Here is a 23,932-nt window from a genome sequence, read left to right on the forward strand (position 1 = left end):
TTCTAATAATAAATGTTTGTTACCTATGTTTAACAATACATTTACTTATTACAAAACTATTCTCTTTTTTAACTTATACCAGTCAGTTAATGGTGTTTACGGTCTCCAAAATTTTTATTGCATTAAGCTGCTGGAATTGTATCTTTTAAGTTTAAAGATCGATTTCTTTGTTCGGAGGAGAAAGTGCGGTTTCACATTAAAGCCTCGCATCCAACTCTTTGGGATGTATATCTATAAAAAAAACCAGGAAGCTTTTCCACTTCCGGACAACTTCCGGAGTAGTCGCGCCCAACATCTTGACTCCAAAACGCGAGAAATTCTCATTATCGAGTCCATTTAGAGATTTAGACATCTGTTGTCCGTTTCACCTCCCAAGAGTCTTAGAATGAGTTGAAGTTTTTAAGTTGTTCTGTGAAGTCATTGGTTGGTGAAGTAATGTACTTTCGATGACCTTCGAGATTTACGCATATTACGCAGACCACTTTCCATTTCACCGCCAGTGGTTTTCTTGTCTCTCACAATCTAACTGCCCTTGTGAGCATGAGATTGCCTTGATTGATACGGCAGATTATTTAGTAGTTACTGCTTTATTATTCATGATGTTTCCTTCTCATCCTGTCATGATCTTCACTGAAGTTCGGGCTTTATCAGAGAAAGAAATTTTATGATAGATATTCCAAAAGGCTCAATTGTTTCTGGCTCAAATTTGTGGAAGTTCATTAAATGAAGAACACAATGTATTAACAGAAAACCAAGAACAGTGGAAAAATACATTGCGTTCTTCATTTAACTTCCATAGGGTCTTCAAAGCCGTGTTTACATGCCCATTTCAGTTTTCTTCCTTTTTAAAAAACTAATTATTGCTTAAAGTAAAAATTGTAGAAAAGCCCCTTCGAATCATTCAGGAAAGCGTGCCAGATTACAATATCGACTTCATTCCAATTGATTTTTCTTCAATGCGAAAGTATCTTAGGAAGCGTTGATACGAGCCAGGAAATCATCTCCTGCGAAGGCTTTAACGAGTATGTAATTCACCAAAATATATTTATACATATACTATATTGTGTAGGATATATATATATATATATATATATATATATATATATATATATATATATATATACTATATTATATACGTGGGTCGCGGTAGTTCAGGGGGTAGAGCGTTGGACTACTGACTGGAGGGTCCCGGGTACGATTCATGGGAAAGGCACTCTGTGCACCTGTGCTCCACCCAAGCTAAGTGATTTTTCGGGTTACAGATCTTCCTGGGAAACCATTACCCGCACAGGGAAAGGAACTGGCCCCCCTACCCTGATGTGTGAATTTCACACGCCGTCGGGCTTAGTATTGGATGAACTCTACCATCACCTACCAAACTGACCTTCGAGTTGATGAATGTGTTTATGGTTTATATTATATACATATATATGTGTATATATATACACACATATATATGTATATAATATAAACCATAAAGGTGGGTTGATTACTGTATATATGTGTATGTATATATATATATAAATAAATAAATATATATATTACACACACACACACACACACACACACACACATATATATATATATATATATATATATATATATATATATATATATATATATGTGTGTGTGTGTGTGTGTGTGTAATATATATATATATTTATTTATATATATATATATATATATATGTAACGTAAAACACATTAGGAAGGTGCATTGTGTAGGTGGTCAACTGGTATGGGAGAATATGGTTTAAGTATTATAAGGCAATGGACGCAGCTCAAATAATCAATTCAACGATGGACACCACCAAATAAACCCAAGATACATGCTTCCTGGGCACAATACAGAGAATAAAACTGCCCACCTGATCTAAGTACACGTATTTACACGCCGCGCCGTAGGGCTTAGCGCAAAGTGAGGTCTTACCTAGACGAGAGAAATTATTACTGTAGCATTCCTTACGGCCTGTTAGAATTCCTGTTACTCACTCTTCCTCCGGGAGGACAAGTTAGTCATTTCGGCGAGGGATTCTGAAATTGAGAGGTAGTGACGCGTTGTTTCCTGAATTCGCTCGGATTCGTGTTTCACTTTCTATCTCTTCACCTATATATGTTTCGAATATTGTTTTTATAAAAAGGAAGAACGGATAGAAGCAATTTTCCACTATGTAAGATTTATTGTACGATCGGGTTTTGATGGACGGACATCATCTTCAGGTACCAAAACGAAGTCAAATGTCGTCTTTCCTGCAAATTTTCACATCCCGAGAGGAGGGGGTGGATATAGCAGGGAAGGAGGGAGGGGTGAAGGGATAGATTGGCATAGCGTAGTGAATTAAAAAGTTTGCAATATGTTGGAAACAGAATTGTGCAATAAATGTTATCTAGTGACAAATTGCTACTATCCGTTTTTTATTGTACTATATTTCCACCACATCACGTCTGAAACTGCTCAATTGTTGAAGTAAGATCTAGTGCTTTCCTGGCGTATTTGATTCATGAAGTTTTCTCGAGTCTTCCTCTGGGTCAGGGGTTCCCTATTGGCCGACGTTTTGATGCCCGACTCGTGCATCGTCCTCAGGGTAGATGAGGGTACTCAATTGTTTTTAAAGCCAAATACTATTTTTTGTAGACTTTTTTTTTACTTGGATTCAGTTTCACAAGACTACAATTCACTCACGGGTACTGTGAGAAGGGTCTTAACTGTAACGTATGAGTACTATTTCCAAATCCGTATGATGTGTAATGTGCAACGCGTAATGTAGGCATATCTCAAGTGCTACACCATCCATCGCCATCAGCAGACTCAGTTTATGCAAATTAAAAGGCGTCGACAACTGACTCGTATCTTTCAGAATCGGGCACCCACACGTTCTATGTGGAAGATAGCGAGGTCTAACAAGAGACGAGAAATAAGTGCCAGATCCCATCTTCTGAAGCTCATTAGAATAAACTTTCTAGCGGGCCTCGAACTAGTTTCCGAGCGAGCCGTACGTGCTGCCACTCTGGGAAACGTCGCCGAGGGACTGCCCATCGAGGAATCGTCTCGAGCGGGATATTCCACGTTCACTCACGTCAACGGGAGTTTGGCCCACGCCTCCGTGTGACGCGCCTGCCTCTGGAAAAGAGCCGCCTCTGCGTGCGGCCAACCACGCACGCCTGAGAGAAGTGTCGGAGCTGTTGAAAAGTTATGGTCTGTGGGTGCACCGTTTCTCCGACGCATTTGAATTAGGCTAAATCCTACCGGCACGTCTTCTCGAAGGCGTATGGCATGGGGTGTCAGGTCCCTATTCATTCGAGTACGAGGGCCAAAACGGGCGATTAATGGCTCTCGGGAAGCCCAATTCGTCAGGTTTTACGTTGCAACTTACGTTTCCTACTGGTGTGGCCTCGAGTTTTGTGAGGCTAATTACGGTCTTGGCTGCAAATGAAGTTTCCCACTAGAATTATTCTGCCTTAGCATTAAACTAGAATGACTCGTTCTTTTGCAAAATTTTAAGCCGTGCAGGTGATATGCGCTCTTCCCCTATCTCCCAACCCACCAGACTATCAAATGGAAATAAGGTGACGTTTCCTGTTCATTCATGGCGGTTCTTCACAAAACGGGAAGATTTACTTTCTCCCATTTTGAGTGCCGAGAACAAATGCCTCCGGGTAAGGTCCCAAAAACTCGACGCATATTAAATATAAGGAACTGAAAATTACTCAAACGAATAATTACTATTCTTAAATGTTGTACTCCTCTCCTTAAATGTTTCCCCAATATTAATTTGATGATGGAAACTAGTTTTCTTAGAACAGCGTTTTTATTACTTTTGGCCTGATGATAGCGTAATTTCTAGGATTCGCTATCCATACGTCTACCCTTCGAAGTCTCTAGGCGTAGAGGAGTGTTGAATTAATTGCCTTACACGGTCTGTTCAAAAAGTTCCCAAACTTTTTGAATAGTGCGCCTTGAGTTGGTTATTTTTTAATTCACTTGGAGGCTTTAGGTCCGTGGAAACTTCTCAAATTATCGTCTGTAATTACTTTTTCGATATCAATTTTTGTTGATAAGTTACGGCTGTTTATGAGAATGGGTGTTGGTGGAGTGCGGCGAAAAATCGGACCCGCGGAAATGAGCTCTTTGAAGGAGCAACGTTGTTCAGTGAAATTCTGCGTCAAACTCCACAAATCCTTCACGGAAACTTTTGATTTCATTACTAATGGTAAAAATACTATGAAACGTACCGCGTGTTATGAGTGTTTTACCCAATTAAAATAAGGACGGCAATTAGTGGAAGACGACGGAGTGTTCCGGAAGACGTCGACTGATAACCCGCACAACGAGAAAGCGAACCATCTCGTTCGTACAAATTGACCTCAGAGTGTCAGGTAACTTGTAGTAGAGTGTTGCATCTCGTGGAAACACCGTTGGGATAAGTGTGTGCGTAGGGGAGGGTACTATTTTGAAGGGGACCCTGACCAATAGTTTGTTACTGAAGTATTTTTTGTAATAAATAAAGTTCGGAAATTTTCAACAGACCTCGTATTTTTTTTTTTAACTAGGAAAACCCCCCTATTCCTGAAGACAAGCATAGAGCTAATTCGAAACGCGCGGTCCCCCTTCTATGCTCTTCTTAAGGAAAAGGGGTCAAGGTGGACAAGTACCTAGAGTGCTAGTCGAATGAAAACAAGGGTCCAGTTTTCATTCCAGGAGACGTCTCCCATGACAGCTTAAGCCCAATCCAAAATGTGCAGTATATTCGGGGACTGGTACTGGGAAACTGCTAGCGGTACAGGAAAATAACATTTCCTCCCTTATTAACTTGGTAAGGTGTCAAATCCACACTCCTTTTAGAATGAAGTGGGGGGACGAGATAGTCCAGTGGGTAGAGCGTTGGACTACTAACAAGACAGTCCAGATTTAATTCCAGGGCATGCTTCTGGGCACCCTTGCCGCGTGATTTTTCGGACATCAGAACTTCCTGGGAAATCAATGATGGCACAGGCAAAGGATCTGACCCCTCTATCCTGATGTGTGATTGTCACTCACCGTTGGCCTTAGTGCTGGATGAGCTCACCTATCAAACTATTTACACCTTCCCGCCTTTAAACAAACCTTCGGGTTGATAATTGTGGTTTTGGTAGGGTGTAGTATTAGGTTCCTCTGTCCTATAATGCAGTGAATCAATCATTGAGTATTGCTCTTTTTATAAAGAAAGGTACCGTAAAGTTTGTATCTCTTGAACCTTGTTCCAGAGGAATATTCATCACATCCCTCAGAGGTGTAAACATACTACTACATGTATATTTCCGTGCGGCTGCTTAAAACTACATGAATTGCAGTTTTACATGAAATGGATTTGAATCCATGGAGGTTAATGATCGATATGCCATATTAAGTGGTTCAGTACGAGTTCATTTTATCGCTTTTTGAATACATTTATACCCATGAAATAGTTCTTGGAATCTGGCTGAAAGTGTATCAGCGACGACAGATGCTCGTGACGGGCGAAGGGAAAGAAAGGAATGATAAGGGGAAAAGAGGAAGGGATGAAAGTCCAAGGAATAGCGAATAATTTCTGGAATCATTAGTTTTGCAAAACTAGGAATAGTAGAGTGCAACCCTCCACTGTTCTCCCCGTTCTATGGCAAACTCCACAACTCCCTGATGCATCTTCTCTTTCCGACACTTTATTATTGGGAATATTTTTCCTTCGATTACCCTCCATTGACAAATCCAAAGTGTGTCCAATCCATCTGGTTCCTCCCCTAATATAGCATGGAGGTGTAAGAATAACGAAACTCCCGGAAAATCGGGGTGAACTTAAATGGCAGTATGTGATTGCTTTCTGGAAATATGAAACTCAATAACTCTTATAAGAGAAGGGCTACAGACTACGTTTATGGCGGAGCGAGAAGGATATTTTTATGCCTGCCCGAATCCAAACTTAATACTTCTTGCTTCATGATGATTAAACGTTGATTAATATTACTTTTATATTAATTATAAGATAGGACGGTGTAAATGAAAATAATATCACATTTCCTGAGCAAATATTTGGTAATGTCATCATACAAATACATATCTTAAGTTTATTTTTTTACTATCCATATTTGAAATTTTCATCAGTAATATTTTATGCTAATTACGTCAGTGCTGAGAGGCAACATGAATATTATTTTTTATTGGACAACATTGTATTATTATTGTAATTTTTATCATATTGTAGTGCGTCATTAATTCACCTACCTAACAACTCTTGCAAATTTCTCTATAATCATAGGTCGTTCCACAGCATTTTCTAAATGGTACGTTTTTACCAACAATTTCCCTATTTTTATTCCAAATCCGCAGTCAATATAGGTATTAGAATTCATGGTTAAATACTAAATGGATTCAGGCTACATGGCTTGACTTGTTTTTTGAGTAGTCAGATGTTTACATTCTTATTTCATTCAATTCAAAGATTGGTAAAATAAAAATTTTAATGCGTTGAAAAGTAGTGTGGTAAGGTACCATAAAAACTTGATATCCTGAAGAAAAACAAGCTTTAGGTATATTTTGGTAACGCACATTTATTGAAACTATTTACAATATTAGGTACATAAGCGGTAGGATGCTGCGAATGAAACATTAATTTATTCACTCTTTTCAGGAAAGGACAATGATAAGTTACTCCAGTGTTTCCAAACCGCCACTTTCCAAAGGCCCTCCTCCCCATCGGTCGTGCTGGGGCGACGCGGACGGCTGGATCCTCCATGAGCCTCTTCAACCCAAGGAGATATTCATTAGATAGCGTCACATGGTTCGAACTCCTTCTTGATGTGTAGAAAAACACTCTGCTATTCCACAAAAATATTATTTTACTACGACCGGCACAGCGTTTTGATAAATCATATCAACGCAGTAAAGCTATATTTTTGTGCATCAGCGAAGTTTTTTCCTTTCCCTCGCAATGTAAGGAGACAGAATACTGCAATGTGGGGCGGTAGAGCATGTTGTTTCATCAAAGAAGTGTGTCAGATTCGGTACCGTAAGCTCTCGAGTCGCCAGCGAACATGAATAACTACTTTCGGTGTTGAATGTGGTTGATTATGTTTGCCAGTTCATTAGTGTGTATCGTGTTAGCCTGAAAGTTTCTTACAATTGCAATGTATATGTTTAAAAACATTGTTTTATACTTATTTATTTATTGGTAAAATTATTAGAAATATGCAAAATGTGTAATAGACATTGTTAGCGATTTGTAGCGATTTTTTGGGAGATTACCTTTAATGGAATTGAAATCGGTAGGTTTGCGTAGGCGACTGAGATAAGTCTGCAAGAAATCCCGTCGCCTGAGTTGAGGGAAAAAGCATACATTTTCAGGTACGAAAGGGAGACATTAGCTCCGTCCTCGAGTGAAACAAAGGGAAGGAGAACTTTCCGTCGGATGATGGTACGTCAGCGGGCGCGCGCAGGCGTGTGCATGAGTTTGGGTGACTCGACCGCCGACGGGGGGCCGCCGTTATCACGCGGGGGGTGGGGAGGCGCGGTCAGTGGTGGTAGTCGACGAATCCGCCGCCGTGGGCGTATTCACCGCCGTGTCCGTGCACGAAGATGGGCACGGGCTTGCGGATGGCCACTGGGTGTGGCACGGGAACTTTGACCGGCACGCTCACGGGCACGGCCACTGGCTTGGGGACGTGCACGGGCACGGGATGCGGCACGGGGACCTTGACGGGGACGTGCACGGGAACAGGGTATGGCCTGTCGACTGGAACGGGGTAGGGCTTGTCCACGGGCACGGGGTACGGCTTGGGCACGGCGACGGGGTACGGTTTGTCGACGGGGTATGGGACGGGGTGCGGCACGGGCACGCCAACGTGCTTGATGACCGGCACGGGTACGGGGTGTGGCACGGGGACGGGGACCTCCTTGGTGACGGTGATGACCTTGTGGACGTGCTCAACGCCGTGGTGACCGGCGAGGTAGCCTCCGGCGTGGCCCAGCAGGAGGGGCGAGGCGTCGTAGAGCCCCGCGTGGCCGAAGCCTCCGTAGCCAAGCCCTAGGAGGCCTCTCTTCTCCGGCTGGGCCTTGGAGGCGGGGGCCTCCTTTTCTTCGGCGGAGCTGACAGCGAGGGCCAGCGATGCCAAGAGGCAGGCCAAGATCTGTGCGTGTTAAAGAAAAGACGAGGTTCGGTGGACATAAAATGCTGTTCCCTTAAAGTATAAAATGGATTTTTATGAACCAACGTCGCATTTTTATTCGAGAATAATTCAACTTGTGTGAACTATTCGAGAGGCACTGTGAGTGTCAGACTTGAAGGGAAGAAAAAGGTCGCTTGGGTAACCTGAAGGTGGGCACGGCTCATGGTGCACATCGTTTTTGAAACACCTCCATGAAAATTCCGATCTTCTGGAAATTTACTTTTACGAGAAATTTCCGCCAGATGCTCGTTTACCTCTTACGCATTGGTGCGCCTTAAAAAAATCCCTTAAATAGGCTCATGGGTAGGAGATATCCATCTAACTGTCGTGCCGTGGTAGCACTCGACCGAGAAGTATCCCACTGTCGGAAATCATTAACGGAGCAAGCAATTTCCCGCCGCCTTTCACTCGCCGTGCGATTGCATAAGCGCCCTCCTGCGCTCGGTCCCAGATTTGCGTCACCAACGGACCCTTCCTTTGTGTGATGGATTCCTCTGACACAAATTGAAACTTTTTCAGTCAGACAATTATCAGGTTGTGATGTATATATATTTCCTGTTGCTTTCTACTTTTATAATTTAGATCTTCCCTTAAAACACTCCAGCCTTTTTTCACATATAACTTGGAGACATCAGTAATGTTGTCTACATTTAAGAGTATTCTGTGTAAAGATGTTTTTCGATGTCAATTTCAAGATGCATTCAATGTTTGACCCCAAAAATATCTGAGGACGCATTTCCTAGTATTCATCTATCTAGGAATGAGTATTGGCCGTTGGTGCGAATGACGAATAAATGGCCAAGCATCGACTAATAAAAAATTACTGGATCATAATATAAAAACTTCTAAACAACTTCCTCTTTAAGGTAAATTTACCTCTTATTAATCCTTAATAATTGAGTTAAAATGAATATTTTAGTTTCTAATATCAATTTATCTTCCTCTAAAGAGAATATTTCTTAATGTGAGATATATTGGTGTATTCAAGGGTTTTGCCTTGCCGTATGCCATCATCTCACAGGCGAGTATTTGAGTTTAATTTTATCAGTGAGAACAAAAATAGAATTGAATCCAGAGGTTCATATCGCTATTAATGTTTTCGTTAATTTATTCTATATTTAATACTGTGTTTTGCACCTTCTCTATTACGAAAAATTATTTTATTGATACCTAAAAATGTCCTTTCGAGATCGCTATAACATATAATACATATTAAATACACTCTTGAAACTGATATTTTTCAGTTAAAGAATTCATAATAAAGATTACATGTTGCCGTAAAATTATCAATACTTAGGCCCCAGTATTTAGTATTTTCCTCACCCCATATATCTATGAGTGAACCTAAGTTTGATGATATATTATTTCAAATTTAAATATCTTCTTACTTAATATTCACAATCGTATATCATGCCTTTCGACTTCCAATCACCCCGTTTGCTGACAAATATATTTGCCATGAAAATGGCACCATATTATCCCTTTATGAATTATCAAAACTTTTACTAGGTACTACATTTTTCAACAATTTTTATACCTTGAAATGCTATTTTCCTGTATATTCAGTTTTTTTCCATCTAATATTATATATGTCAATTTTGTAGCGATTTTACAAAGTTGCAAGTTCATTTTACAAAGCTAGTACCTATATGGCTGAGTAATATTTTCCTTTGTTCACAAGCTAGTGAGGGACAAATCCCGTGCCACGCCCTATAAGAAAATATTTTTCATACTTAAGCAAAGTATTAACAAAGGCTCCCAGCTGTTTTACGAAGGAAGTTGGAATAACCATGGGCTGTATTGGGCTTTCAAGTGGGTTTTGTCTTTTATCCGCTTTTTCATAGAAATTTGCTTTAGCGTTTCTCCAGAAAGAAAATAGGCATTATATGATATTCAGTGAATAACTCCTCACTTTGTTGATTATAATTGGAAATATAACATATAATTTAACTGAAATACCTTTACATATTCATTAAACTTCATTCTTACTCAGCTGAGCTAAACGGATTAGTGAGTACTGAACTTCCAATTGATCCAAAAACGGCCATTCAAACTAACGAGTATATCATACCGTTTTCATTGCGTTTTCAAATGCGTCGTATCTTGTAGTAAAAACATTTAACCTCGACGTCATGCTGTGCGCATAATTTTATCAAGGTTTCTGCTTTGCGAGCAGGACATTCACAACGGTCGCGGGATTTCTTAGCCCTTCACTTTAGAGCAAAGCTGTTATTGGCTGCCAAATATGTAGCAGCGAAGAATGCCTTGGCTAAAACTTTCCTTGTTTAACAGTTCTGCTGATTTTGATCGCTATTTTTTATATTCCCTATGGTATTATAATCACAATGGTAAATATCAAAAATAGAAATATTAATAATGAGTCCTCTAATCGCTCGAAATATTTTGGAATTCAAATATACAGTAATAAGAAAGGATTTGTTGTAGAACCGGTAAATTTGCTGTCTTGTAAAATTATTATTCAAAATACCCATTTAGGTTTAGGATTCCTGGGTATAACATGCGATATTGTTGTTAAAACCTTGCTATCCTTGCTATTAAAATCAATATTAAGGAAATAATTTTTAATTAAAAATTAGAAGAGCCTTAATAGTTAAATTAAATGTTATGTAATAAACATCTTTATTAATTATCATTATCCAACAAAATTTTTCAAACAAAACCTTATTTCCAGCTGCGAATGTACGATAGAGGAATAATTGTCCCTTAAATGACTATTTTACGTGGAATATAGTGCCTTCATTGATATTTTAAGTTATATGTTTCATGTGTAAATATAGTAAATGATATTATTGAAACCGTCATTTTGAAAAGGAAACTTTTATATAAAATGCGTTTTTAATTTTCAAAGTGACATGAACTTACTTGGGCTAAATAGAGGTGAGCTCTATCCTCATATTTAACACTGAACTTCGGGTAGATTACTGTAGTTTAGAAATTACTTCATTTTAACCACGGAATCATTATCATGGAAATTTGCGCGCGACTGTATTGGAGTTCAAAAGGAGGTGGCGTGCATTTCAAAAAAGGGGACCTTCTATTTAGTTATTAGTTGTGAAGTCGTCATTTATAAAGATCTGCTGCAAAATTGGATTCAATAACCTCGCCGATAAATTAAGGGTTAATATCCATGTGTTCTGAAATTTAAAACAAGCCTTTCGTATTTCAGATTTATTTAAAATCTTGGGTGTCATCGTTGTTTAGAAATTGGTACCGTGTAGCCGAATAATAAAATGCCGTGCAATTTAAAATCACTGTGGAATTTGTAAAAAAATGCATGATTAGTAAATGTTAAGATACAAGTATGCCTTTCCAGTTTACCTTTAGGATTTTACATCTAGCATTATCTTCACAATGAATATTAAGTTTGAATTCCTTTTTTCAGTGACTTTAAATTGATTAGTTTTTTATTGAAATTCGATAAATAGAAATCTTTCATTAATGCGTTACGCGATTCCAGAGTTTGCTCGAAGAAATTGTTTTGACGCGTTTCAACGTGAGTCACTTCGGGCAAACAAGAGTTTAAAGACGTGTGCCTCGTTCAGGACCCTTTCCCGCATCGCTTTTTGCATGAATTAGCCAATACCTTTAACTTAACTTTCAAATGGAGATGTTTGATTTAACGAAATCCTAAACTGTGTAACTAAAGGAAAGTGATATTTGAAAATGAATCATACAAATAGAGGACTTCCGGAGTATATTCTCATGGTAACTTCTTTAACCAATTATCATTACTCAACGAATTGGATATCCAATTTATGAAATTATGTATAATCCTAAAATTATGTCGAAATCCCTTGTTAAAATGAGTTGAAACCAAAAAATCCCGATTGGATAAATAGTAAATTATAGAGGCAGATAAGATGTCCAAATGGTCTTTTGAAAGGGATAGAATGGGTTTGTGTTGTACTTACCATTCCCTTCATGATGTTCCGTGTGCTCGTTCTCACCTCTGCTGTCCTTTGCTCCTCGGTCGAATGGTGAGTGGTGAGTGGAGCAAATGCCATTCTGGCCGTTATTTATACCCCGTTCTCACCCTTGTGCACCGCTCTTAGAAAGGCACTCTGCTCCGTATCATTCTTCGAACCCCCATCCCACCGACACCGACCCACCCAGAGCCGTACGGCACTAATGTACCACTTCCCACGCGGGTAGGGGTGGGTGGGGCGCGTTGATATCGTCAGAGCGGAGGGGGCCCGATCGCTTTCCCCCACGCGAACCCCCGCGCCCCACGCGTCCCCGCGATTGACTTATTCGATTTAGTATTGCTTCCGCCTTCAGAAAGATCGCCTTTTGTAAACTCCCGCGGCGCAATGCCCATGGGATTCCATGCTCATCATTCTTCACCTCTTCTAGTCGAGGAGAGTGTTTGGCTCCCACACGACAGTTTTCCTCCCTTTTGGCAGTTTCCCCAGCCATTCCTAAACCGTTCTTAGTACTCTCTAATCACCTTCCCTTTTTCCAATCCATATCGTCTTAGGTCGGCCTGTTTACCGAGGGCATCGGTTCCGTCTCGATTTTAGCATAGTCACCTCAGACATTATTTTTATACGTCATCTTGTTCTGAGGGTCTTCACGCTCCGAAAAAATCTTTATTTTGAATAATCTCACTTCTTTCCTTCTTTGCTCCGGTTGTCTATCAATTGCTAATTCGTATTTCGCTCCATATTTTTCTCACCGTTCTTTGTTCGAAAATTGCATTCATAACTCGTGTTAGGAAGTTTCTAGGAATTCGAAAACCAGGGGATCACATCATTATTTTTAGCATAGCAAGAGCCACTAAATATCGTGGTTGACCTTTTAATCTTGATACAAAAATATGTGGTACAAATTTTGAGTTCGGCAACATTTTATCTACTTCAGGACATTGAGGCACCATTTAGGGTCGGGGGACCTTTGCGGTTTCTGAAAACCTGCATCAAAATGCTACTCGAAAAGTAGAGTACGCATGGCAGTGGTTTGAACACCCGCCCTCGCTCCAATTGGGTAATGTTTTCCAGTAGTCACTGAAATTATTGTTGTATGAAGTTTTCGAATGGGTAGGAAAGGAGAAAAGCCGTGGTATATATTTCACATGTTATTGTAACTTAGTTTTTTCGAAAGACTTTTTTATCTACGAGTCGGATTTAACATTTACAATAAATTTACGTTTTACTTGTATTTAAGTAGAAATCATATTCTCTGTGTTTCGATGAATTGCTACATTTCAAAATACCCGGGTTGGAGTCAAAATTCTCGTGAAAGCAATTTCACAGAGCAAGGCCGGAAATTGTACCTTTCTTAACATTTTTTGAGTAACTCTCCCGAGGACAAGAAAAAACAACCTTCCTTTTATCAACCCGTTCGCTCGGAAATCATTCTGATTTATGTCACCTTTCTCGAATTCTAGGCGCAACTTTGTAAATTTTCACTCAACGACAATGTTAAACTAGCTCGATTTATATTAATCGTTGACCACATATTAGTTCTAGAAATGGATTTTCGTAATTTAATTGTTTGTAAATTAATTTCATAAATTAATAATATTGTTTCCCATTACAGTGTTTTCACTATTTTGAAACAATTCCACCATAAATTTTTCAGTGTTTAATCTTTTATGTACTCTGTACGTGATTCCTTTTAGTACTCCCCACGAATGCGATAATTGAGCGATTGGGCCAATGGGAGGGAAACGCATCAACCCGTTCTTTCTGCCAAAATACTGGTCAAGTTTCCTTAACCATTTGTCCACGCATAGCTCATCTATTTCCGTGATAAATATCTTCTGAACTGGCGGAAGTAAGTCATTGTTCATTTTCAGTTCAATGCTGATGTGGAATCCAGATGATGGAGACAATTCAGCGAATATTTTGCTGATTTGATGCCATAATTACTTCACATTAATGTACCCAAATCAAATCGTCTTCTCCTCTATCTCTGGCTGAGTATTTTGTTTGCGGGCTAATCTGAGATTTAAATGTTCGCCTCTCAATTTGATCCTGACTGCTTAGTTGCGATTGAACAATTTAACATGCGCTAAGTGATCGAAAATTTCTTCCAATGATAAACCGCGTCTCTTGTAAATATTTACTTCAGTCGATTCTTTGATTATTACTCTCTTTCCTGTTATATCTTCTAGTCTGTATGTCCCAGGGATACTTATGAACCTCTTCAGGGTAATCATGTGCCCCAGGGTCCGGACCGACTGAATTCACAACTCCCGTGCGCAAGGCCTAGGTCTCAAACCCGCTTGCGGTTTGAATTATCACGCCAGCACGTGGCCAATTTGACTAATCCGGGCGATCTGTTTGGTTTCATTAGCGCAATAGCAATAAAGAGCAACGTGGCTGAAGTTGCGAACTAGTCAGTAACTCCCCAACAACTAGGAATCATTTAAATTTGCTTAATCATTTAAAATTAAGCAAATCGCTATCGCTCCCCGAGGATCATTTCGACAGAAATCGTCACTCGCCTGCTTTTGGTGTAGTTCATATTACTTCTCGGAGGTAGACCAAAGTTTGTTTTTGAATGTGTGAATTGATTAAAATTCTAGCCCTACCATTAAATTGTGCTACTAAATGTTTTCCATTCCAAAAATATAACAATTATTCCACGTGATAACATAAATTTTGAACTGCTTCCATAATTACAGGGTCTGTCCCAAAAAAAATTAGAATGATTTTTTTTCCCGCCAATGCGGACGGTTGGGATGGAGCAATTTGTAATGACTAAGGTGTTCGAAAATCTCGAAAAAGCAACGCTACCCGTGTCAGTAGTATGCGGGCCGTTACAGTATGCGGAACGCTGCCAGAACGGACCCCTGTTCGAGGGTCGCGTCAAGAATTCCCGATATCGCGTTCAATGGAACAACGATACGCAATACAATTATGTGCTTAGTTCTGACAATCGGGTTTGAGGACCATGAGCATGGTTAAGGATGCATACAGTGATAAAGCAATGTCCCAAGGAATGGTTTTTCACTGTCACAAGATGTTCCCGGGTGGGAGAGGGGAGGTTGACAACGAGGAACGTCTGTTAATGACACAGTGCGACGAAAATGTGCAATGATGGAGAGACATACTCGATCGACGCCTCAGTGCCAGAATGTCAGCAAAGAAATGTACCTGATATTACAAAATACACAGTGCATTTCATTCTTGTGGAAGGTTTAGCCATGAGAAAGTTGTGTGCCAACATGGTCTCCAATGTGCTGTCGAAACTTCAGAAGACTGCTCGGGTGAAAATCTCGCGTGATCTTTTGAACTGCTGTGAAAGTCACCTACAGCCCCGATGTGACATAGCCGGACTTCTTTTTGTTCTCAAAAATAAAAAGGAGCTTGAAAGGCAGACATTTTGGAACGCTGGATAACGTCAAAGAGGCCGTGACGAGGTGGCTGAGCGTGTTTCCCGTCGACACCTTTCAGGAAGCGAACCGCGACTGGTTGAGGCGCTGACATCGGTATGTTGTTGCGCAAGGGTTCTCTTTTGAAGAATTTTAGTAATTTGCACATTGATCAGATACAATATTTTGCTCGGATTAATTCTACTTACTTTTGGGACCGGCAGATAGGCTGATATGGAACTTACATGCTTAAATAAAATCTTAACCATTAAATGTATAAAATGAAATTCCCCCGTTATTATAACGGGTGTAATGATCACTATGATTTTATTGAAGTTTTGATAATTAAGGCAGATTGATACAGGGTACGGCAACATATCTTAATTTTTATAAAGCAAAACCCCTTTAAAAAAGGAAGTTATGTTGCCGCACCCTGTATCACCTTCTTGTCATCATTTTCGAGCAATTTAAGATGGAGGCAACAAGTATTTTGACTACATTTAGTCATAGCAAGATTCAGAGTCGTATGGTATAAAGGATTATATTTAAATATTAATGATTAAATTTTTTATATAAAATTGGAAGATAACGGTTAACCTTCAGTTTAATTTTAATTTTGCTCTGGTGAACACGCTGAGTGGTACCCTCGCTAATTTAGATAGCAATAATGACTCAGGCCTTTTTGCACTTGATTAAGATTCAGTGAGGTAGAGTGATGTGCGATAGAATCTCAGAAATTAACGAGAACTCTCAAAACTAAATGATATAAGTTATTCAATGGTCGGTGGTCGATACCGAAACTTAAAATTTTACCACAGTAAACAACCGGAAGGTCAATTTGATCGGAAGCTAAGATATATATTTTTATTTTAAATATAAAAAATCATCCCCAAAAAAGTCTGAAATGAAATTTTACATCATTCTCGTATAAGCTTCATTATAACCTGAGTAAATTGGCCTCATTTGATAGCCTCCCGAGAATTGTCCTTGAGGGAATCTCAGCGTCCCCTGGATAAATTCTTTCCTCTTCAGAGGAAAAACTTCAATAGGTATCCAAATTGAATGGCCTCAAGTTGGATTCTTTGCTTATTTCAAATAGCCTTAGTTGTGGCCGTGATTTGACTTTTTACTATACCGATATTTAAGGCCACTTTTTACCGCAAATACCAGGGATACGAAGTCCAGAAAATTCATTACATAGCTACAAACGTGGCGTAGAATGTATATAAAATCAAACATATGTTATCAATGCAAATATTTAGAGCGTATTTACGTACAGAAGTGGACTTTAAAACTAAAGTGATATGAAATTTCTTTTTACTAAACTTTCTTCGGAATAGTTTCCGAAGAGAATTTTTGACAAAAATCCATAATGTATAGAGTTACACATTTATCAAAGCTTTGTGGAAATATGACTCTGTTTTGTTAACAATCTTATTACTTGTAGCCTTTTAGTATGAATGAAATCAGAAGATCTTATGTATTCTTATCTACTAGAAGCATCTACCTATCTAAAGGAAAACTAGAATATCGACGTATTCGCTAGTTTCCAACAATTCAGCGAAATGCTCACAAACCCGGGAAATAAAAATCCCGGTAAATTTTATTAATATAGTATATACACACTGAAATATAAGAACAGTGATAAAAAATGCAATTTTTTATTATTTTTAGGCATTTATTTAACGTATTTTAGATATACATGAGTAATAAAGCGCCAAATCCAAAGATATTGATTCCGACGCTTCAGCGTCAGACTATTTGATCTGTCTCTTGAACAGAGGAGACATCTTTAACTTAATATTTTTAGTATGATGGATTTTGGACTTGTAAATGGAATACAGCAACACGAGGCTAATGAATATGCAAAAAAAGTATTGTCTTAGAAATTTAATGAAACCATTTTCAATCCCGCAAAGTCTTCTACAAGATTCTGAGTCAAGGAAAACGCCCGCTGATCCGTTTGGTCATCTAATTCATTCAATGGCTTCGACATCGGATCCTTTCAAACCGCATCGCTCAAGGTCGCCCTTCCCTGCCTTTGTGGCTCTCGTCAAAACCGTTCGTCTGAAACACATTCCTGCGTTCTTATTGGAGGGGGTTATAAGCATAATTACGACTCCCTCTCGCACTTTTCCTCCTTGATGGCATTCCTAGGATATTTTTCTTTACTGAGAAACATAGGAATTGCATTTCAGCTAGCTTTATAGCTTTTCCTACTCTTCGTCAGATTTCCAAGATTTTTATTTCTGGTGAATATTAAAATGGGCATGATCTACTTGTCAAGTATTTTTGAGTTTTAATTCGCTCATCAAAAAATATTTCCTTCGAAGACGAGTCAAAAATTAACCGCAACCTCAAAATTTGTCAACAAAATTATTTACTATTTGGTGATTCCTAGTCCTTGAAATTAAGTTAATACCCAAAAATGGTAAATTGTATTATACAGGTATCTGTATATCAGATGTTTAATGTTTGTGTAAACTGTAAACTGATTAAAAAATGTTGAATAATTATCAGGTTTTAGTTAAAATATTTTTTCACTCATATAATTTATCGGACTTCGTAAACGGCTGTAACTTATCTCTCCTTTCCTTTGACGCGGAAGTAATTACCACCCGATGCAAATTTGTCATAAGGTCTTATGACCTTATGACCTTATGTACAGCATACTAACCCTCGATTTCATTCGACATTTTTACTCATCTTAGCGTATCCAAGAATCCGCCTACGCACTCCTTCTCGGTCTACAAATGTGTACTCATCACTGGGAGTACACCTATATTTTACCTACTATTTTTGCTTTTTTACCCGTATATTAATTTTTTATATACTCCACCAGTGACCAACCACTAATTACCCACCATGTTAATCTCTTTGGTTGGTTGCCTAGCATATGTTGCACAAATTATGGCAAGATATGCAACATTGTGCACTTCTTCAATTATATCGCTGTTTACACTCACTTCGTTTACATAAAAGCTCTCCTCATGTACTTTATGAAATATGTCTATCTTTGTTGAACCATCCGTCAAATGAAATATTATCGTGTGATTTTTGTTCCATCTACGTATTTTAAGCAATAATCACTACGCTGGTACTCGGAAGAAAATATTAGAAGTGAAGAACAATCTCACAGTTAGTTTAATAATGCAAAATTTGACATCTTTACCAGGTATCGAAAAGTTACCATTCTCTGGGAAGAATGTTTTATTTGCTAAAAATTTCAATGCAAAAACCCATGGTTTTTTGCGATTATAGTCTATTTATTTCAAAATCATCAGATCTGAGTGGCACAGGGGTGCTTTTTTCGACTTTTTACTTAATCAATTAATGAAATTCCTCATATATTAGTTATTATAGCCATATCTTGGCGATAACATTGCTTACCCTCAGTTAATGCTATATTTAATTTTACTCTAGATTTTTAGGGTTCCCTCTTGATGTATTGGCTCTCATCCTTTATTAATGATGGCTCTCATCCTCTAGGTGATGGAGGGACGGACGCTAATGCACATTCATTAATTAATCTCGCTACCTCCTCCAAACTTTTTATAAATGCTTCTCCGTAAAAACATTGAAAGGAAAATGCACTATTAAATATTAATGTTTCACGGCATGCATTATTTTATATATATGTTATATAACATATGATACTCTATGATGCTGCAAAATATAATTTTTTGCCAAGGAGCAACTAATTTTACTTGCAACTCAATGCTTCCAGGACCAGTTACATTATCACCCTAATCATTTACCCTTTGAATGTGGCAACTTCGTCTGTCTTCTATCGACGGTTTGTTTTATTTTTGCTAACTTTGGTGTAACATCTCACATTATAAGACAAGCCTAATTGTTCATTTATGATTAATTCATAGTGTCATGTGCAGTGGAAAATTAATAAAGGTCATATATTTTTCTAAGAGATATATCATACAGTTTTATTAGATGAATTTAAAATTGCATAAAGGTGACATATTTTTTCTTTGATAGTTTTATTCGCTTTGTTGATTTGATGTATCGGTTGCGGTGGGAAAACCACAACCGATTAATTGAAAAAAATTGAATTGAAAAAGTTTGTGTGTGAGAGGATACGCGTGGTCAGGGAGAGCAGTTTCTCACAAAAATAAAAAAAACTTCCATATAGGGTGGTAAAAATAGAGTCGGTGCATTGGAAAGACCACTGATAAAACATTCAAATAATTCTACAATCCTTTACTTTTTTCGTCACAAAAGTCTTCCTTCGTCTGTTTTCTCGTCTCTTTGTTCACTCATAGCCGCTTGCATTGATTGATTGATACATTAAGTGTGTCCTTGACCCGCAATGAGCAGTTTTCTCTTCTAACGTGGTTTCGTTTAAAGGCGGTCTTCGTCGCTGAAAATGCGTCGAGGTCCATTTTGCGGTTAGTTTGGGAAGAGTTGCGTGGGTCACCTAACACGTAGGATGCGCACACCCAATCTTTGGTTAATAGAAAATGATTCCATTTAACTAATGGTGATTCTGATGAATTGGCACCATTACATAGCCCGATTGAAATAAAATATTGAGGAAAACTTGAGAAATATAGTTTTTTATTTGATGCTAAATATTTAAAATTTATTTCAATGCAAGATATAAATAATTGAATATATAAATGGTCCTTTGGCCTTTACCTTTTTTCCCATTGAGACGATAGGGTTAAGGGGAAACCAAATCCAAATTCTTATCCGTAGGATTAACTAATAATTATTTCAATCAAACCAAGTTACAAACATAACTTTTCTCGTTAAAGGAGCCTCAGCAAGAAAACGTTTGCGCCATGTTAATGATCAGATGAAAATGTTACGTACAAGGTTGCTTGTATTTCTTGGTAAGAAATATGTACACGAGTATTTATTAAGTATTCTTGTTCACTAGTTAATTAACCAGTCTATTAATATCAGTCTAAATAACATTTCAGGATTAAAGAACAATTAGCATCAATGAATAAACAAACTTGTTTTTTATGTGAAAATAAACTTATTTATTCAGTGTTCATGAATTTTCACAAAGGAGAGCCTCAAAAATCAAATTCAACAATTAGTATATTTTTAACTTAAATTACGCAATGATAGTGAGGACGTTTCATTAGAATAATGGGGTAAAATTTAAAGCTTGGATGTCAAAGTTTTTCTGGCAATTACATTGATGTTAGACGGATATTGTAGTGTTCAAAGATTCATAAAATTATTTTAAGTACTTACATGTATTTACATATTTAGAATATCCTCTTGTATTTAACATTTATTATAATTAGCATAAATTTATAAATTTTCTCGTGCGAAATGAACAGCTAATTAATTTCACACAATGGAAATGTAGTTTAATCTTGTATGGACAGACTGACACCTTAAGAGGAGAGAGTTGCTATGAAGACGTAACTTTGTTTTAATTAGTAGCATTTGGTTCATGGATATGTTTGTTGTGTTATTTAAAGCTCAAACCTCAAGACGTTCCCAAGCTTCATCATTTCCTATGATTGTATATTGGAGAGATAGAGATATGTCAAGAGGAAATTCTTGATAGTCTCTCTCGTCTTTTATCGTGCACTCGCAGATTTAATCTTTAAACGGTGAAAGGGTTACATAAATGCCTTTCCCCATTTCATAAATTTCAATTATTTACTAATGTTTTTGGACATTTTTGAAATCATCGGTGTGGCTCCTACATGTAACATTTAATTTACGATATGAATGTGACATTTTCAAAATAGTCGTCGATCGAATATCTATGGAATATTAGATAATGGAAGTATTGCGTCCAAATATTGAATGGATAAATTGAGTATGTAGATTGGGCAACTAGGTTGATTGGTTGCTGCTGATCGGACTAGGGTAGGTTTAGATGTACTATTGTACTCGTACTACATACTAATGTACTCCTAAGCCCTAAATAACTAAGCAATAAATACCCATATGTAACCCTCGTCTCTCTATAGCCGCTTTCGGAATCCCATTGCCTCTGAGTGTCTCCTACGTCCACGCGCAATGTCTTCTTCGGATATTTCTACTCTATGTACACTTATTCTCTTGTCTTAATGATCAATTCTCCGAACTATGCATACAAGGTTGGTATAAAAAGTATCGGTTGCAATTTTTTCCTGACGTTTGCGTGAAGTGCTGAATCCAGCCCGTCGTTTAAGTGTGTGCATGATCGCAGATTGTATAGGTGTTGATCGGATAAAAGTGCACAGAATTATCGCTGAAAACTTGGTGATGCAAAAGACCTGCGATAAACTCATCCCGAAGGTCTTGACAGACGACCAAAAGAGCAGAGTCGAGTGTCTGCTTGCGAAGACTTTCTGTAAGGCATCGTGACGATTCCCCTACATTCCCGATACCCTCACAGTCTCGACTTGGCACCAACAGGCTATTTTCTATTCCCAAAAGTGAAATCCTCCCTCAAAGGACAGCACCATGGTACCCTAACAGGCGGCAAAGACGCTTGCATGCGTATCCTTAAGGAGCATACGTAATCCGCATACCAAGGAGACTTCGAGTAGTGGAATAATCGCTGGCAAAAATGTGTCGACGCTCAAGGGATGTATTTTGAAGAATATTTAGGTATAGTAGCAATATCTAAAATAAATATATTTTCCGAAAATTTTCCCGATACTTTATATACAAACCATGTATATTGGATCCATGAAATGTTTTCCTTAGTCTTTTCTTTTCATCTTTCCTTCAGATGCCTCCATGAATCCAAACCTTTTTGTAATCTTTTCTTAACCTACCACCACTAAGTTCTTCTATTAATGTGCTTGCTATCCTGCCCATACTCTTAACATCTTCCAAAAAAGTGAACTATTCTATCGGTTCTAGTTTTTGCCTCCCAAGTTGAATATTTATCTTAGCATTACTATTCATTGAAAACCGTATTAACTGCATTTTCTAATGTTCAATTCTTACCCATAAACATTATATTGATTCTGCAATGCGCCCAGTAATTTTTGCAATCCTTTGGCTGACTGGTTAAGTAATCCATGATAATCCGTAAATCGACCTGATATGATGAGTTTTTTTAACTACACTCACTCCATTCTCAAGTTGTTCCCATGCCTCACCATTTCCTGTGGATGTATATTGAAAAGAACAGGTGGTGCAGGTCTCGGTTAAGTTATCTATTCCTCCAGTCAACATCTATATTTTTCTTACGTTCATTAATAGTGCCCATTCTACTCTGTCAAACACTTTCTCTAAATTCACGAAGTATTCAAACACATGCTGGTTATGCTGTGTTACTTTCCATCAGTTATCGCTAATTATTGCTATTGCATCACACCTACCCTTTCAAACTTAGCCTCAACTAAGTACTCATTTTCTCTCTTTATCTGCCGTGTGTGGATGATCCTAAGTAATACGTATCCCGCGAGTGAAATTACACTCATAATCCTCACATACGAAGGTTACACATCTTGTTATTCACATCTAGTAAGGCATTTCTTTTATTGATTTTGGTATTAATAATGTTCTAATAAAGTCTTCCTAAAAATTCCCCCATTAAAAATTCATTTATATCACCTATTTTCCCACAAAAAAATCACCAAAAATCTTTCCATTTATCCTAAATTTATTGGTATTTAAGGGGATATTTTATACTTTTCCTCAGTTTTATTTAATTTCATTTCCTTAAATTCATTCCCATCTCGCAATTAGCTATTCCTGGGCCTAAACTTCCTGACTTCATGCATGGTTTGCCCCAAATGTAAGTATAATAAATCCAAGTAAAACATTTTTATGATCAAAGTACTAAACAAAGACTAGAATTCTTCGAAGGATGACCCTAGTGTGTCGACACACCGATACCAACCCCTCCGCCAGTCGCACTACGCTTCTTGGAAGGTTTTGACGGGAATATCGTATCCAAAGTTCCCAAATGGCTACCTTTAAGCTCCTTTTTATTCTTGGGAACAGAAAGGAGGCCTGCGGCGCCATATCTTGGTAATAGGGCAGCTGGATCCAAGGTATTACGCAAGATTGTTACTCAAGTAGCCCACCGACCTTCCGATAGCCCCGTGGGGACCACCTTGGTGCACACCTTTCTTATGGCTAAATCTTCTGTAAGAATGCGATACATTGGGTTCTTTGGAAAATATAACTCTTTTAATAATATTCTGGCACTCAGGAATTGATCCAATTTGAGAATTTCGCTCACCTTTTGGGCATTGTCGACTCACTGTGACTTTGACGAATATCTAGGTCGTCTTCAACCTACTCTCCACCCTACCAGAATATTTTGTGCCAGCAGAAAACCATTCCTTGGGACAATGGTTCATCTCCGCAAAAACTTTTGATATTCTCATGGTGTACGAATCCAAATTTCCGAGCTTAATAGAATGCTTTATCTCTTATCGTTACTCCAAGGAACGTAGTATCGTGAATTTGGGACGGGACCCGG

The sequence above is a fragment of the Hetaerina americana genome, unplaced genomic scaffold, assembly GCF_022747635.1.
Source record: "Hetaerina americana unplaced genomic scaffold, ioHetAmer1.1.p SCAF_2, whole genome shotgun sequence".
Taxonomy (NCBI): Eukaryota; Metazoa; Arthropoda; class Insecta; order Odonata; family Calopterygidae; genus Hetaerina; species Hetaerina americana.